General features: G+C 37.2%; 1 protein-coding gene across 5 annotated transcripts in view; it reads right to left on the minus strand.

Moving 5' to 3' along the window:
- The window catches only part of WASF1 (WASP family member 1), a 125,995-nt gene that overhangs the window by 39,300 nt on the left and 71,377 nt on the right, over positions 1-15,318 (minus strand). For all 5 annotated transcript variants that reach the window (XM_044000509.1, XM_044000511.1, XM_044000513.1 and 2 more), the window contains one exon: positions 4,888-4,992. The gene's annotated coding sequence lies outside the window, so the exon portion shown is untranslated. The remainder of the gene's footprint in view (positions 1-4,887; positions 4,993-15,318) is intronic.

The raw sequence follows: 15,318 nt of genomic DNA on the forward strand, positions 1-15,318 counted from the left end.
GGTACTCCTGACTGCAGGGCCGGTGCTCTATCCACTGCACCACCTAGCTGCCCCGAAATAGATCTTTTTAAAGTTAAAAGAAATTTTTTGGGGGGTGGGGCAATGAGGGTTAAGTGACTTGCCCAGGGTCACACAGCTAGTAAGTGTCAAGTGTCTGAGGCTGGATTTGAACTCAGGTCCTCCTGAATCCAGGGCTGGTGTTGTATCTACTGTGCCACCTAGCTGCCCCTTAAAAGAAATTTTTTAAGGAAGATTATTTTGGTAGCTGCTTAGACAATGGATTAGAGAAGAAAGAGAATGGAAGCAGGATAATTCTCAATAATTACTAAAAGGTTTCAACATTACTGTAGAAACACAAAACTTCTTGTTACTTTCAATATTATATGAATTACTGTTATAAATTAACTCTGGGACCTTGAGCAAGTCACTTAGCCATTCCTTCATCTCATCTCATCCTAGTGGAGGAGGGAGGGAGGAAAGGGGTTGAATGAAATGATTGCCTAAGTCCCTTCCAGCTAGAAAATCCTAAAACTTTGGGGGTGCATAGCAATTCATAATCTTTTCATTCTAGTCACTATCAGTGATGCCCTTCTAAGCTAACTCATTTTCACTTGTAGTACACAAAAGGAATAATCCCAAGAGTTGTCGTGATACTCTTCCTAAGGAAATGCTTCACAGTCATCTAACAGAGAAATTCAAGCAGCTCTTCCAGAGGTATAAAAAATTTTAATTTTAACATGAAATGTACTAAAACACCAGTAGTATAAAGAACAACTATAGTAAGAGTTTTAAATACTTTTAAAAATCACATAAAAACTGACCTAACATTTCTTTAATGGAGCAAAGAAATGTTCAAATTTCCCCCTACTTTGATGCATATTTCCCAACAAAGATTAATTAAGGAATAATTTTGTGAATTACTAAACTTTTAGTGGCACTAATTTAAATGTCAAATTAGATGCCCTGAAGACAAGGTCAGCATAGAGTTGAGTTCTCTAATGCATTAAAAGAAATTGCTATTTATTAATTTAACCCAAGCTTCCTTAATCCTCTTTCAAAGGAATAACAAATTTGTAATACTGGAATAAAATGACCATTTCTCTTGAATTCTAACATATGTTCTAGGATAGATTTTTCTGTTATAGGTTTTGGACTCTTCTTCAAATGTCAGGGGTTTGAACCTGAGTTTCAAAGACCCCATGTTCTTATAAAGCATACCCAGGACAGAAATGAGGAAGACAACAATATTGAACAACATTCGTAATAGTGAAATTGCAAATATCAAATGAAATAATATTTGTAAAGTGCTTAACACAGTGCCTGGCACATGGTAGGTACTTTAAAAATGCTTGTTCTCTTCTCCTTTCAGTTTGTAATTATTTTTTTGATGGTGGTAATAACATAAAATTTGAAACAAAATAGTCCAATGGCTGTTGCTCTTCTTTCACTCATAACACAGTTCTTTGGCCTGGGAAATCTAAGCACATTACTGGAAAATTAGAGACCTTGGAATGCAATCCCAAGTGTGTTTCATACAATTTACAGCTTTCTTAAGGAAACTCTGAGCTGCTTCCGAGAATCCCACTGAAGCAGGCACTTAATAAATGTTTACTGACTGAACAGCAGAACTCTATTTTGCTTCTGGGTTTCTGAAGAATGATCTTTAGATTGAAATATAGGAAAAATGACTACCAAGGAGTTGAAACCCAAGAAAAGGAGATAGTGAGAGAATATGTTGCTGCTTCAAGAAATTCAAAGTCATGGGCTATGTAAGAACTACCAGGGACTGGTAGATATAATTGCTGAGCCACAGTCACAATCTTTCAAAGATGAACAGAAATGGACACAGAACTGGAGGCTAACTATTATCTTAATTTCTGAAAGAGAGAAGAGACTGGAGTGTGTAAATGATTGGCTGGTGAGTTTTCCTGGAAAAATTCTAAAATACATCATGAATGGGGCAGCTAGGTGGTACAGTGGATAAAGCACTGGCCCTCAATTCAGGAGGACCTGAGTTCAAATCTAGCCTTAGACACTTGACACTTACTAGCTGTGTGACCCTGGGCAAGTCACTTAACCCTCATTGCCCAACCAAACCAAAACAAACGAAACCAAAACAAATATGCATAATGAAAGGGATCACCTGTGAACATTTAGGAAAGTAGGGAATTAATTGGTTTCAAGAATTATCTTTTTTTGTGACAAAGTCACTAGATTGGTTGGAGAGGGGAACATTTCAGCAAAGAATATATTTAATGTTCTTCATGTTCTCTTCATGGGCAAGATAGAGAGAAGTCGGGGAGAGAAGACAATTAAGTTAGTTGGACTTATACAACTGGCCAAATGATGGGACCTACAGAGTAGACATCATTGGGTTAATGCTGACTTTAAGAGAGATTTTTTTTTCTTCTTTTTTTCCCCTTTTTAAAAAATCATAAAAGTATTGTATTATTTTCCAGCTACATATAGAGATAGTTTTCAACATTAGTTTTTTATAAGATTTCTAGTTTCAAATTTTTCTCCCTCCCTCCCCTCCCTTGCCAAGACAGCAAGCAATCTGATATAGGTTATATATGTACAATCACATTAAACATATTTCTGCATTACTCATGCTGTGAAAGAAGACTCAGAGCAAAAGGGAAAAACCTCAAAAAAGAAAAAACAAAAAAAGTAGAAATAGTATGGTTCAATCTGCATCTGGATTCCACAGTTCTTTTTTTCTAGATTTGGAGAGCATTTTCCATCATGTAACTTAGGTAAAGCAATGAATGGATGAAACCTATGAACAGAGACTAAAATGTTAGGTAACAGAGCCAGGACTCAAAAAGATCTTGCCAGTCTGGAATAATGGTTTGAATTGAATGAGATGAAGTTTAATAGGCAAAAATAGAGTTATCTTTGAAAATATTATGGGAAAATAATGATGTTAAAAAGGTGGGTTTTTATTTTAGTTGTTTTTTCTGGAGGGGGGGGTCAGGGTAGAGTTTGGTAGTCATTAAAAGAGCTGCATAACTTCCTAAATATGAGATATTAAAGTGTACTTATTTACCATTAGTGTAAAATTATTTAGGTTATCAGTAAGACTATTTTTTACTATATAACTGTGAAATATTAAATTATGCTTCATATTTATTAAGGCAAGAGTTTTCCCTTTGGGGTTCATGAACTTATTCAACTTGTTTTTAAAATATCTTGATTAAATAGTCTTTTAATATAATTGGTTTCTTTTGTAATCCTATAGATCCTAGCTTCTTAAATTGTGGGTCCAGACCCCATATGGGGTCATGTAACTGAATGTGGGGATTGCAAAAAAATTGGTAACGGTAAAAAGTTATGTAAACTTATTTTATATACCCGTATACCTGGGGTCACATAAAAATTTCTCGGGCAAAAGTGGGGGGGGGTCACAAGTGGAAAAAGTTTTAAAAAGCCCTGCTATATATTTTATTTTATGCATTTAAAAACACCAGACTGCCAATAGAGCCTTCATTCCTTTGCTAAGGGATCTCCTGTTGATCTGTGAAATGACAGGTTTGTAAACATAAAAAAATCAGGGGTCAGACAAACATATCACAACTGAGTGGTTACATGATGCTGTAGAAATCATAACATATAACTCCAATTCTTTTCAGATTTTAGGGGTTGGCTTGTAAAATTATGACAAAAGGATTCTTTAAAAGTTTGTAGGAAAATACAAATGACTGCTTAAAAAAATTCATCAAACCAGGACTATAACTGCTCTTCTATACCACAGAAGGAACAAAATTATAACCACAAATATTTTATTACCATATTTAGCATTAAAAAGCAACTAATGGCTCCTTAAACTTACTCTTCAATGAGCTAATTCACCATTTATTGTCTTTTTCTTTTCTTTTCTTTTTTTGCCGGGTAATGAGGGTTAAGTGACTTGCCCAGGGTTACACAGCTAGTAAATGTCTGAGGCTGGATTTGAACTCGGGTCCTCCTGAATCCAGGGCCAGTGCTTTATCCACTGCACCACCTAGCTGCCCCCTAGATTGTCTTTTTCAAAGAAGATTCTGGAATTAAAAGTTATAATATCATCAAATTATAATAGTATAATACAATTTTATAATCTGTCTTAGCACTGTAGAATCAAAAGTTAAATTATGGGGCCAGCTAGGTGGCGTAGTGGATAAAGCACTGGCCCTGGATTCAGGAGTACCTGAGTTCAAATCTGGCCTCAGACACTTGACACTTAACTAGCTGTGTGACCCTGGGCAAGTCACTTAATCCTCTTTGCCCTACAAAAACAAACAAAAAAAGTTAAATTATGGGGAAAAACATGTTCCTTCTAATAAAAACTGATGAGTATCACTTGATTCAGGTGTGTTTTTTAAAGTACCCTGGGTATTGTGTCGAAATTAATGCTTTCAGGTTTTTATTACAAGTTTCTTAGTCCCCAGAGGTGACAATGCTTAATCACACACAATTTACTGAACAATTAAATGTGAATTTTCAACCACAAAATGTTCAAAGAAAAATATTTTCTTCAATGAGAATTTAATAGCTTCTATGTACAGTATGTACACAACTTTACATAACAGTACATAAATAAACTCGATGGATGACAAACTTTTTTGGAGCCCTCACGGATTAGTAATCTGGAATGAATTTAAATGTGAGAACATAAATACATGAAATAAATACATCTTTAAAAGAAGGAATATTTTGATGTTTTAGTTTATTTTTTTAAGAAAATAAACTTTTTTTCACAGATATTTTAAAAATTGGTTTAATTCCAAACAGGGAAATTACAGTATGTTTGACAAGACAGAGAAATTTCAACTTTATAGTCTATTACCCAAAAGTGCATGGTAATGGATGCACAAAAAAAAAAAATGAGAAAAAGACACCTGAACTTACCTGCCACCAAGCAACAGAATGTCTGACAACACACAGCAGGTGTATGTATCAATCCCGACTCTGCGACAAGCATCAAACTTCAAGTGTTCATTAACTTTAGGAATCCTATGCATAGAGAAGAAAGCAAAGCCAACCTGGTCAATACCTAAACTGTAACAGTATGAACCACCCTGACTATCTTTAGCCACTGAACTGCTTTGAAGTGATCCTGCCCTTTCACAAAGAGATTAGAATTCAAAAGAGGCACCTGCCTTAACAACAGAACATCTTTACAAAGACAACACAGAAACTATAACCTCTCCTACCTCCCCCAGTGACCAGAATCTTTTTTTCTTTCTCAGAAACTTGAAAGAAACAGCCTCCAGGCAAACTGATTAAGAAATAATTACATGTACCATTGGTTCCAAACCATGATGACTAAATATTAAACCTTGAGAAGCCAGAACTGAGAGGATTGCTCTATGACTATAGCAGAAAGAAAAAATATGGTAGAGCCAATAAACCATACAATAGGTTTGCAGTGGATCAGACAGGTGTGAATGTTAGAGAAGGAAGTAGATGTTAATAAAATAGTCATGACAGATGGCTATACAATAGAACTGAGATTCAGTACAGTCAAGTCAGCGAGTACATATCTAATAAAGAAGGGTAGCTAATCATATAGTTCCATATTTATCTAAAGGTGAAGGATAATTGTTTTAAAGTAATACAACTGCTATTTCAAATTTGGATAAGTATTATGGTCATAAAATCTTTCTAACTATTTATGGTATAGAAGCAGATATTATTTTGCAAACTATTTTTTTGCAAGTACAATAAATACAGATTAACGCAATGGAGAAAATATCAATTTTAAAAATATTTAAGTTGTGATACATTTTTTTTTTTGGTGGGCCAATGGGGGTTAAGTGACTTGCCCAGGGTCACACAGCTAGTAAGTGTCAAGTGTCTGAGGCTGGATTTGAACTCAGGTACTCCTGAATTCAGGGCCAGTGCTCTATCCACTGCGCCACCTAGCTGCCCCAGTTGTGATACATTTTAATATTAGCCATTATACAAAGTCAGTTTCTAATATAAAAGAATTGCAACTTACCAGAAATAGACAGCTAATGATCACTACTAATAAAAACAAATTTTAAATGTGCAAATTTAATAAACATACTATTCTACATAAGTGATGTATAGGCCGCTGGATGGCGCAGTGAATAGGTAGAGTCCTGGGTCCAGAGTCAAGAAAACCTGAGTTCACATCTGGCCTCAGACACTTACTAGCTATGTGACCCTGGGCAAATCACTTAGCACTGTTTACCTCAGTTTCCTCATCTAGAAAATAAGCTGGAGAAAGAAATGGCAAACCACTCCAGTATCTTTGTCAAGAAGACTCCAAATGGGGTCACGAAGAGCTAGACACCACTGAAATGACTGAACAACATAAAATGTATGTGAAGATAGTGTCACTGACAGTAAATATTGTTGCGTCTTTTGACTGTTTCTCCCGTAGACACCTTTTCCTAAACGTGCTATCTTGAACTGAAAACAATACACCAGATGACCTGACTAGGCAGAAATCTAGCAAGCCTACCACTTCCCTAAGTGCTGGACTCTGTCTGCCTCAATGTAGCTGAAGGACACATTATCTTTCTTTTTTTCCTCCCTCTTTCTTTCTTTCTTTCTCTCTCTCTCTTTTTTGTAGGTCAATGAGGGTTAAGTGACTTGCCCAGGGTCACACAGCTAGTAAGTGTCAAGTGTCTGAGGCTGGATTTGAACTCAGGTCCTCCTGAATCCAGGGCCAATGCTTTATCCACTGTGCCACCTAACTGTCCCCACCAAACCATTTACTTGTATTGAGCCTGTCATCCAATAAACCCCCCAGATTTTTTTTAAACTAACCACTTCTATCTACCCATGCCCATCTTCATTATGCTTATTGCAAAATCAAATGACTGGATGAGATGAAATGCTCTAACATCCAAAGATTCTATGATTAAATGGCTTACCCAGAGATTAAACCCATAATTTTGGGCATATCTGTATTTTATCCTAACCAACCAAACTAAAATGCTTATCTGGGTATATAGAAAAATTGGTTTGATGGCTCTACAAAGTTCTTTTATGAAAAGATCGACTCCTTTAGGTAGCTAACAGAAGACTGACTGCAAAAATTAGCACTTGGTCTTAAGAAGAAAACACCAGCAGGGAAAGCCATGATTCATTTCCCAAAGCTATTTGAATAGCAAATGATGAAACCATTATCAAGCCTGACCTTACTAGTTAAGCATTAAGTGTAGTGATTTAAGAGAGCTCTAGGAAGGTCACATTGCCCCAAATCTTTTTCCCACACCTTATCCTATGTCTCCATTAGAGTACATGCAGCTTTTTAGCTCCTAAGAATTCCTTATTCAGCTTGAGGGGCCAAGTAACTTTGAGAGTAAGATAGGCACCTTGAGTGGTAAGGTAGGAACTACATTAGCAAAGCGAAACTTCATTTACTTCACAAATTTTACAATCTAGAATTGGTTTTGATAAGAACTTGGAAATTAATAAAAGATGGAAAATACATTATTTGGAGCATAATCATGCTGAAGTGGCTCTAGATGCGAAGCTTTAGCCATGTCACAACCTACACATCTTCTTTGTGACCTTAAGATTCTGTCCTGGGCCCTTTCTCTCCTTTTTGTTCTGTATAATCTCTCTGTCAGAGACTTAATCATTTTCCATTATTTTAACTAACTTCATTGCAAAGGACTACCGGATCTATATGTCTAATATTAATTTCTCTCTTGAGCTCTAGTCCCATATTACTAATAGACTATTGGTGATTTCAAATTGAATGTCTCCTAGGCAAACTCAACATGTCTGAAACAGAAAACATTAAAAAAAAAAAAGCAGCTAGATGTCACAGTGGATAGAGCATTGCACCTGGAGTCAGGAAGACCTGAGTTCAAATTTGACCTCAAATCTAGACACATACTAGCTATGTGACCATGGACAAGATACTAAACATGTTTCAGTTTCCTTATCTGTAAAATGGGGACAATGATAGCACCTACCTACCAGGCTTAATATAAAGATAAAATGAGATAACATTTATAAAGAACTTTATAAACATTAAAGTATGAAATAAATGCTGCTATTATCATTATTGTAATTATTATTATCATTATTATTCCCACCATTCTCCCTTCCCCAGACTAATATTGCTTCTAAATTTTCCAATTTCTGTTGAGGATGCCACCATCCTTTCAAGTTCAAAACCTCAAGAGTCATTCTTGATTGCTCACTCTTACCCTATATCTCTAATTAGTTGGGAAGTCTGGTCATTTCTACATCAAGAGTCTCCCCATCCTAGTTCAGGCTCTCTCTTATCACCTTTCCCCTAGACTACTGCAAAAGCCTCCCGATTAGTCTTCAGGCTCTCCCTTCTCCAATTCATCCTCCACATAGTTGCTAAAGGGATTTAATTATAGCACGGATCTGACCAAGTGACACTCTTGCTCAATTAAAACTCTATTTCCTCCAGGATAAAATACAAAATCCTTTGTTTGGCATTTAAGTCTGTTCACAACCTGCCTCCTTATTTCCAGCCATGGGCTCTTTGGTGTACCATTTCTCACACTCAATACTCCATTGCCCATATCCACAGCCTTATATAGGCTGTCCCTATGTTGGGGATGCATTCCTTCCTCACCTCTACCTTTTAGGATCCCTAGTTTCTCTCAAAGCTCAGCTCAAACACAGACACATACATGCATTCCTGTTGTCTCTCACATAGAACGTAAACAACCTGAGGCAGAGACTAATTTTTGTCTTTGTATCATTAGCACTATAGAAAGGGGCTTTAATAAGATGCTTATGGACTAATTTTTTTTTTTTTTGGTGAGGCAATTGGGGTTAAGTGACTTGCCCAAGGTCACACAGCTAGTAAGTGTTAAGTGTCTGAGGCCAGATTTGAACTCAGGTACTCCTGACTCCAGGGCTGGTGCTCTATCCACTGCGCCACCTAGCTGCCCCTATGGACTAATTTTTAGAATATCGCGCTTGCTGCTTGGGGATACAAAGATAGAAACAAACAATTCTTGCTCTTAAAACCAATATTCTATTGGTTGTTTACAAAGTACTTTATACCCATTAATCCTCATTCACAACAGGCTATGAAGTAGGGACCCAAGGTATTATTAGCTCTGTTTTAAAGGTAAGGAAATTGAATTTCAGACAGGATGATTTACAACTAGGTGGAAGGGCAGCTAGGTGGTACGGTTCTTAGAGCCCTGGGCCTGGAGTCAGGAAGACTCTTCTTGAGTTCAAATCTGGCCTCAGACACTTACTGTGTCCCTGGGCAAGTTACTTAACCCTGTTTGCCTCAGTTTCCTCATCTGTAAAATGAGCTGGAGAAGGAAATGGCAAACTGCTTCAGTATCTTTGCCAAGGAAACCCCAAATGGGGTCATGGAGAGTTGGGCTTGACTGAAATGACCAAACAACTACAACAACCCAACTAGTAAGAGTTGAAGGTGGATTATAAATCTTGGTATGTCCTGACTCCAAGTCAAACATTCTCCACTTCACAATGCTGCCTCTACAGTTAAGTCCCTGTAGCTTTCCAGGCCTACAAACAAAGCCTTTAATCTAATCAGAGGAATGAAAAGGGCTTTAAATGTCATTGGGCATTTTTTTAGCTGTAGACAGATGATATTCAAACCAGGCTCTCTTATTTTGTTTTTATTTTTGTTTCTTGCTCCCCTTCTCCACTTTATATTTTCTCCCCATAGCTTCCAAGAGGAGACTTAACCTTAGTTTCACTTAATTGCCCCTTCTTCCACCCCCTTCTTGGATTCTCTACCATGTAATTTGCTTTTTTTTTTTACTTTTTTTTTTTAATGAGGCAATTGGGGTTAAGTGACTTTCCCAGGGTCATACAGCTAGTAAGTGTTAAGTGTCTGAGGCCGGATTTGAACTCAGGTACTCCTGACTCCAGGGCCGGTGCTCTATCCACTGTGCCATCTAGCTGCCCCTCTACCATGTAATTTGAAACAAGGTGGTTTTCACATGTGGATTTCAAGCTAGGATACAGAATAGGCCACTGCCATTTACCTTCCAGGGCATCTCCAGTAATGATCACAATAATAATAATAACTGACTTTTATATAGCACTTTACAAAGTACTTTTTTCCCAATAAGATGATAAGAAGAGTAATACAAATGGTATCCCCTTTTTACAGAGAAAACTGAGGCTCCTTCTTTGATCCCAGTAGTAATTGTATGTCAGAGAGCTAATACATGTTGGAGGCAGCATTCAAACTGAGGTTTCCAGACCCCAACTCCAGTGCTATTTCTATGACATTGTGCTGCTTTTAACAAAGAGAAGATTGCACTAACTTTTTTCCTCTAATAAGGAAAATGGAGGAGAATAGGCTATATCTGCATCCAGAGCCAAGAAGTCCCTCTATTCATGGACAGAGAGGGGAAAAGAATGGGTGGTAACTGTGACAATACCGTGAAATTGTGATGGGGCGAATTTTGTTTAATTTTCTTAATTTATCATTAAAAACCCTCTGAAGAGAGTACAATAACTTCTCATATTAATTATATACACAAATTTATTAGCAGGATGGATATGATTCTTAATGATGCTATTTATGTATGTTATCCAGAGTTCATCAAGCAAAGTGGTACTTTCTATTAATACATTTCAGTAAGAATTAAGACGTGCAACAACAAAAAAGTGTAGTAAGTGTTAATTTATGAGGAGCCACAGAAAACATTTTTAATTAAAATAATTACACCTGTAATTCCTGACTCCTCTTGAAAACAGAATCATTTATTATTGTTCAGTGATTTCAGTTATGTCCAATTCTTCGTGACCCCATTTGGGGTTTTCCTGGCAAAGATATTGGAGTGGTTTGCTATTTCCTTCTCCAGCTCATTTTACAGATGTGACACTGAGTCAAATAAAGTTATGTGACTTGCTTAGGGTCACACAGCTAGTAAGTGTCTAAGGCCTGATTTGAACTCAGGAAGAGGAATCTTCCTGACTCCAGGCCCAGTACTCCATCTGCTGTTCCACCTATTTGCCTTTAAATAGAATCATGGAATTTCCTAAAGAAAAGGGGTCTTGAAGATTGTCTAGGCCCAATTTGCTGATTTTACTGAGGAAACTGAGGCACAGCAAGGCTAAGTGACTTTCTAATCATCAATGGCAGAGCTAGGTCTAGAACCCAGTACAGTATTATTTTTACTTTACTAAGATACTGGAATTACATAATATTCAATGTACCTTTCTCTCCTTCCTCTCTTTCCTAAATTTCATATTACTGTTAAGCCTACCACGATCCTCCAATCCACTCAGACTTACTACCTTGCAGGAGTAAGACTATTTCAATCACTTTATTGCTTATTTTAGGCTATATGAACACCTGCCCCAAATCCTGGGTCACAGAGAACCAATAGTAAAGGCACATAGGATCAAGAAATTAGCTGATCTTGTCCTGTATATTGTAAGTACCTAAAATTCTAGTTATGATGTCTAAAATCTAATGAGTGGTTGCCTTATATTAGAAGCTTTAGCAAGAGTTTAGACTTTTAAGTATGTATTAAAGTGCATCAGAAGTTGGTGAGGAGAGAGGGAGAGGTAATAATCAAACTTCATCTAACTATCTCTAAGAGAGCCCTGCATCTCACCCGCCAAAGCCCAAGTCAGGAACTGAAAGACCCTCGCCTCAGCAGCTTCTCCCAGAACCTCTTTCGAAACAGGAAACAGGGCTGTCCACACACATAGCTCCAAGCTAATTGGCTGGTAACTTTGACACAACTAACAGGTGGTAACTTCCAGATGCTAAAGTCACATGGTTTCCAAGTCACATGGTTTCTCCTCATGGCAGAGCTTCCCTGTAATATCTTTCTCAACAGGTTGGTAGCGCTCTAAATCTCATGATATGGCATATCTGTTTCAGAAACTCAGACTTCCTAAGGGCACAATCCTTGTGTAGGAGAACTAACTGTGCATAGTTTATTTCTACTTTCAGAATAAACCATATACAGACAGAGTCTGTAGGTGGACCTGTTCTCAACAAGGATACTGATGTACTTTAATGCTACTTTTTCAGTATGTTTATCCATCTGTTTGGGTTGATGGGGGAGTAATTTAGCTATTTTCCTTCTATTAATTAAAATTTAGCCCCCATCTCTGAACAATGAACAGTTAAAAAACATTTTAAATCAGTCAATAAGCATTTAAGGGGGGAAAAAATCAAACAATGCATTGAAGCCTCTGCCTTTTTATATACAAAAGGCCAATGCTATCATTTGATGATTTATTTCTAAGGAACCTTTTGACTCTAATATTCTATTGTCAGTGTACATAGTTCCCTGAAGAAATGGATCCAATGTGTTATGACAGCCAAAAAGGCCAACAAAATTTCAGGCAATATGAGGAAGAGCATTGAAAAACAAGCAGGGGGAATCATCCGACCCTTGAACTAAAATCCTGATTCTCCTCCTAAAATACTCTGGATAGTTGTGGTGGTAGAAAAGCCCCACATTTTCTAAGTTCTCATCACTTTAAAGTACATTTAGTTTTGTTTTTTCTAACTCCATTAGCTGACATTTGCAACATGGAAGCTGTTATTTTTCCATCCATTCACATTTGTTACCCAGAAAAGCTTTCAGTATATACTTTCTCCTCTACTTCATTTATAAAAATGTTCAATTAAACTGCCCCTTGCTATCAGAACCCCATTGTTGACAACTTTCCATCCAGAAAAGTGCCCACTTACTCAAAGGCTAATATGATCTCAAAACTGGAGAGGGAGATAACATATAGACCCACAAGTCTACGTAATCTAATGCAAAGTCATTTTTGGTGGCACACACTACTAACAGGTAGGGGAATCAAGAAAGTTCCCATGTAAAAGGTGGTGAATGAGCTGAGCTTTGATGGAAACAGGATTTTAAGAGGCAGGGGTCTGGGCAAGTCATTTAACCCTTATTGTCCCACAAAAAAAAAAACCACACCAAAAAACAAAAACAAAAAGAGGCAGGGGTGAGAAAGGAGTACTTTCTAGGCAAAGGGATAGAGAGATGGGAGATAGAGTTTTATGTGAGAATAGAATGATGGCCAATTTGGTTGAACTATAGAATGACTGTTTAGTCATTTTTCTTTTCAGTCATGTCAAACACTGCATGACCGCACTGATGTTTTCTTGGCAAAGATACTAAAGTGGGTTGCCATTTCCTTCCCCTGCTCATTTTACATATGACGAAACTGAAGCCAACAGGGTTAAGTGACTTGCCCAGGGTCACACAGCTAGTAAGTATCTGAGGCTGGATTTGAACTCAAGTCTTCCTGACTCCAGGCCTACCACTCTATTCACTAAGCCACCTAGCTGCCCCACAGAATGACTAAAGGGAAGTAATATTTAATAAGATGAGAAAGGTAAGGCTTTCAATGCTAAACAAAAGTGTGTATCTAATCGCAAAAATAATAGGGAGGCACTGGAGTTTATGAATTAGGGGAATGACATGGTCAGATAGATCTGTACTTTAGGAACATAATGTAAGAAGCTTTGTGGAAGATGTGTTGGAAAGAGGAAAGACTTAAAGAAATAAGACTAAATACAAGGATATTGCAATATTCCAGGTGTGACAATTATAAGAGCTTGCATCAACGGGGAGAGGGGGAATCTAGGTGATATTTAAACCAAAAAAAAAAAAAAAGCCTGATCTGAAGCTCTACCTCAAGAGGAGAAAGCTGGATGCTCTGAGGAAGAAGAAACATTTTATCCTTCCAAGGATGATACTGTAGACTCATAAAAGATTTTGGGTGAGAGAGCATCCAATAACAGACAGAGGAAGAAGAAATGAGTAGTAGTAATTGCTGATTCCCCGCTTAGGGGTACTAAGGCCTAATTAAAAAAAAATAGTTGAAAGGTTCATTGTCTTCTTGGGGCATGTGTCCAAAATATAACAGAGAACCTCACAAGATTCAGCAAAACACATGACAACTACTGACTTCTGTTGATTCATATGGGCACCAATGACACTTCTAAAAGGGAACTAAAACCTACGGCCTTATACAGTCTTGGGTAAGAAAATAAGACCATAAGGGCAAAAGTAGTATTTTGCTCACTTGTTCCCCACTGCAAGGAATGCAGAAGAGAACAATTAATTTGGGAAAGGAACAGCTGGGAATGAGAAGGGGGTATTTCAGAATAAGATGTGGATTTCTGGATCATGGCTTATAAGGGAAAGATAGCAAGCATTTATTAAGTGCCTACTATGTACTACGTATTGTGCTAAGTGCTTTACAAATACTGTAGGGTTGACAAATTCCTGGCCAGAATGTGTGGTAAGAATGGAGTTGCTCAAGACTGAAATTTTGAAGACACAGTGGTCAACAAAAGTGATATTTGTCTGAAAGGTCAATGTGGATGCCCAAAAATGTACAGAAGATGGAAGCAAGGCCAAGTAACAGAAGAGCTAATGCTCAGAATGAATGAAGGATGGTGAGGAATGCTAAAGACAGTGCGTGTGTGTGTGTGTGTGTGTGTGTGTGTGTGTGTGTGTGTGTGTGTGTGTGTAATATACTGGAAGAGAAAGGAAGATCAAAGAAAGAATAGGACCTTTGCTTAGGGGGGATACTATGATGGTAACTGATAACTCAGAGAAGGAGAGCTGCTCGATTCTTATTTTCCTGTGTGTGTGGGTTTTTTTTCCCTGCAAAGTAGAAAGACTTTTACATTGGAAATAACAGAACAAAAATCATTATCAGGGAGCTGATACTTAAGAAAAGCAAGGAAATATTAAAAGAGGCCCAGCTGCTCTTGATGAGTTTGTCACCTGGTCCAGATGACTGAAACAATTGGCAGTTATAATGGCTGAGCCATTATCAGTGATATCTGAAGGATTTTGGAAAAATGCAAAAAGTACCACAAGACTGGAGAAGGACAAATATCCTGATTAAAAAAAAAACAGAAAGAAAAAAAGAAAAAAAAAAGAACAAAAGTCTGTGAACTATAGGCCGGTAAGCTTGACTTTGATTCCTGTGAATATTCTAAAATGGATAACTAAAAAGATGAATGGTGGATGTCTCAAAAAGAGATAACATGGCTTTATCAGTAACAGGTTGTGCCAGATTAACCTCATTTAATTTTTTGACAAAATTACTTAATTAGTAGAGCAAGGGAATGTTAGGGCTATAGATCACCTAGATTTTATTTTTAAACAGTTTGCTATTTTTCTTTTTCTAATTGATCAGCATTTAAAAAAATTAATCTGTTCTTTCCACCACCCATTTTCATTTCCATTGGAACCACACTACTCCTCCCCCCCCCAAAAAAAACTAAGCCTTCAATATTTAGCTGCACAGTCCAGCAAAAGAAATCATATTAGCTATGTTAAAAAAATGTGTATCTCTTTCTATATTTTAAGTGTCTCA

The sequence above is a fragment of the Dromiciops gliroides genome, chromosome 4 (genome assembly GCF_019393635.1).
Source record: "Dromiciops gliroides isolate mDroGli1 chromosome 4, mDroGli1.pri, whole genome shotgun sequence".
Classification (NCBI taxonomy): domain Eukaryota; kingdom Metazoa; phylum Chordata; class Mammalia; order Microbiotheria; family Microbiotheriidae; genus Dromiciops; species Dromiciops gliroides.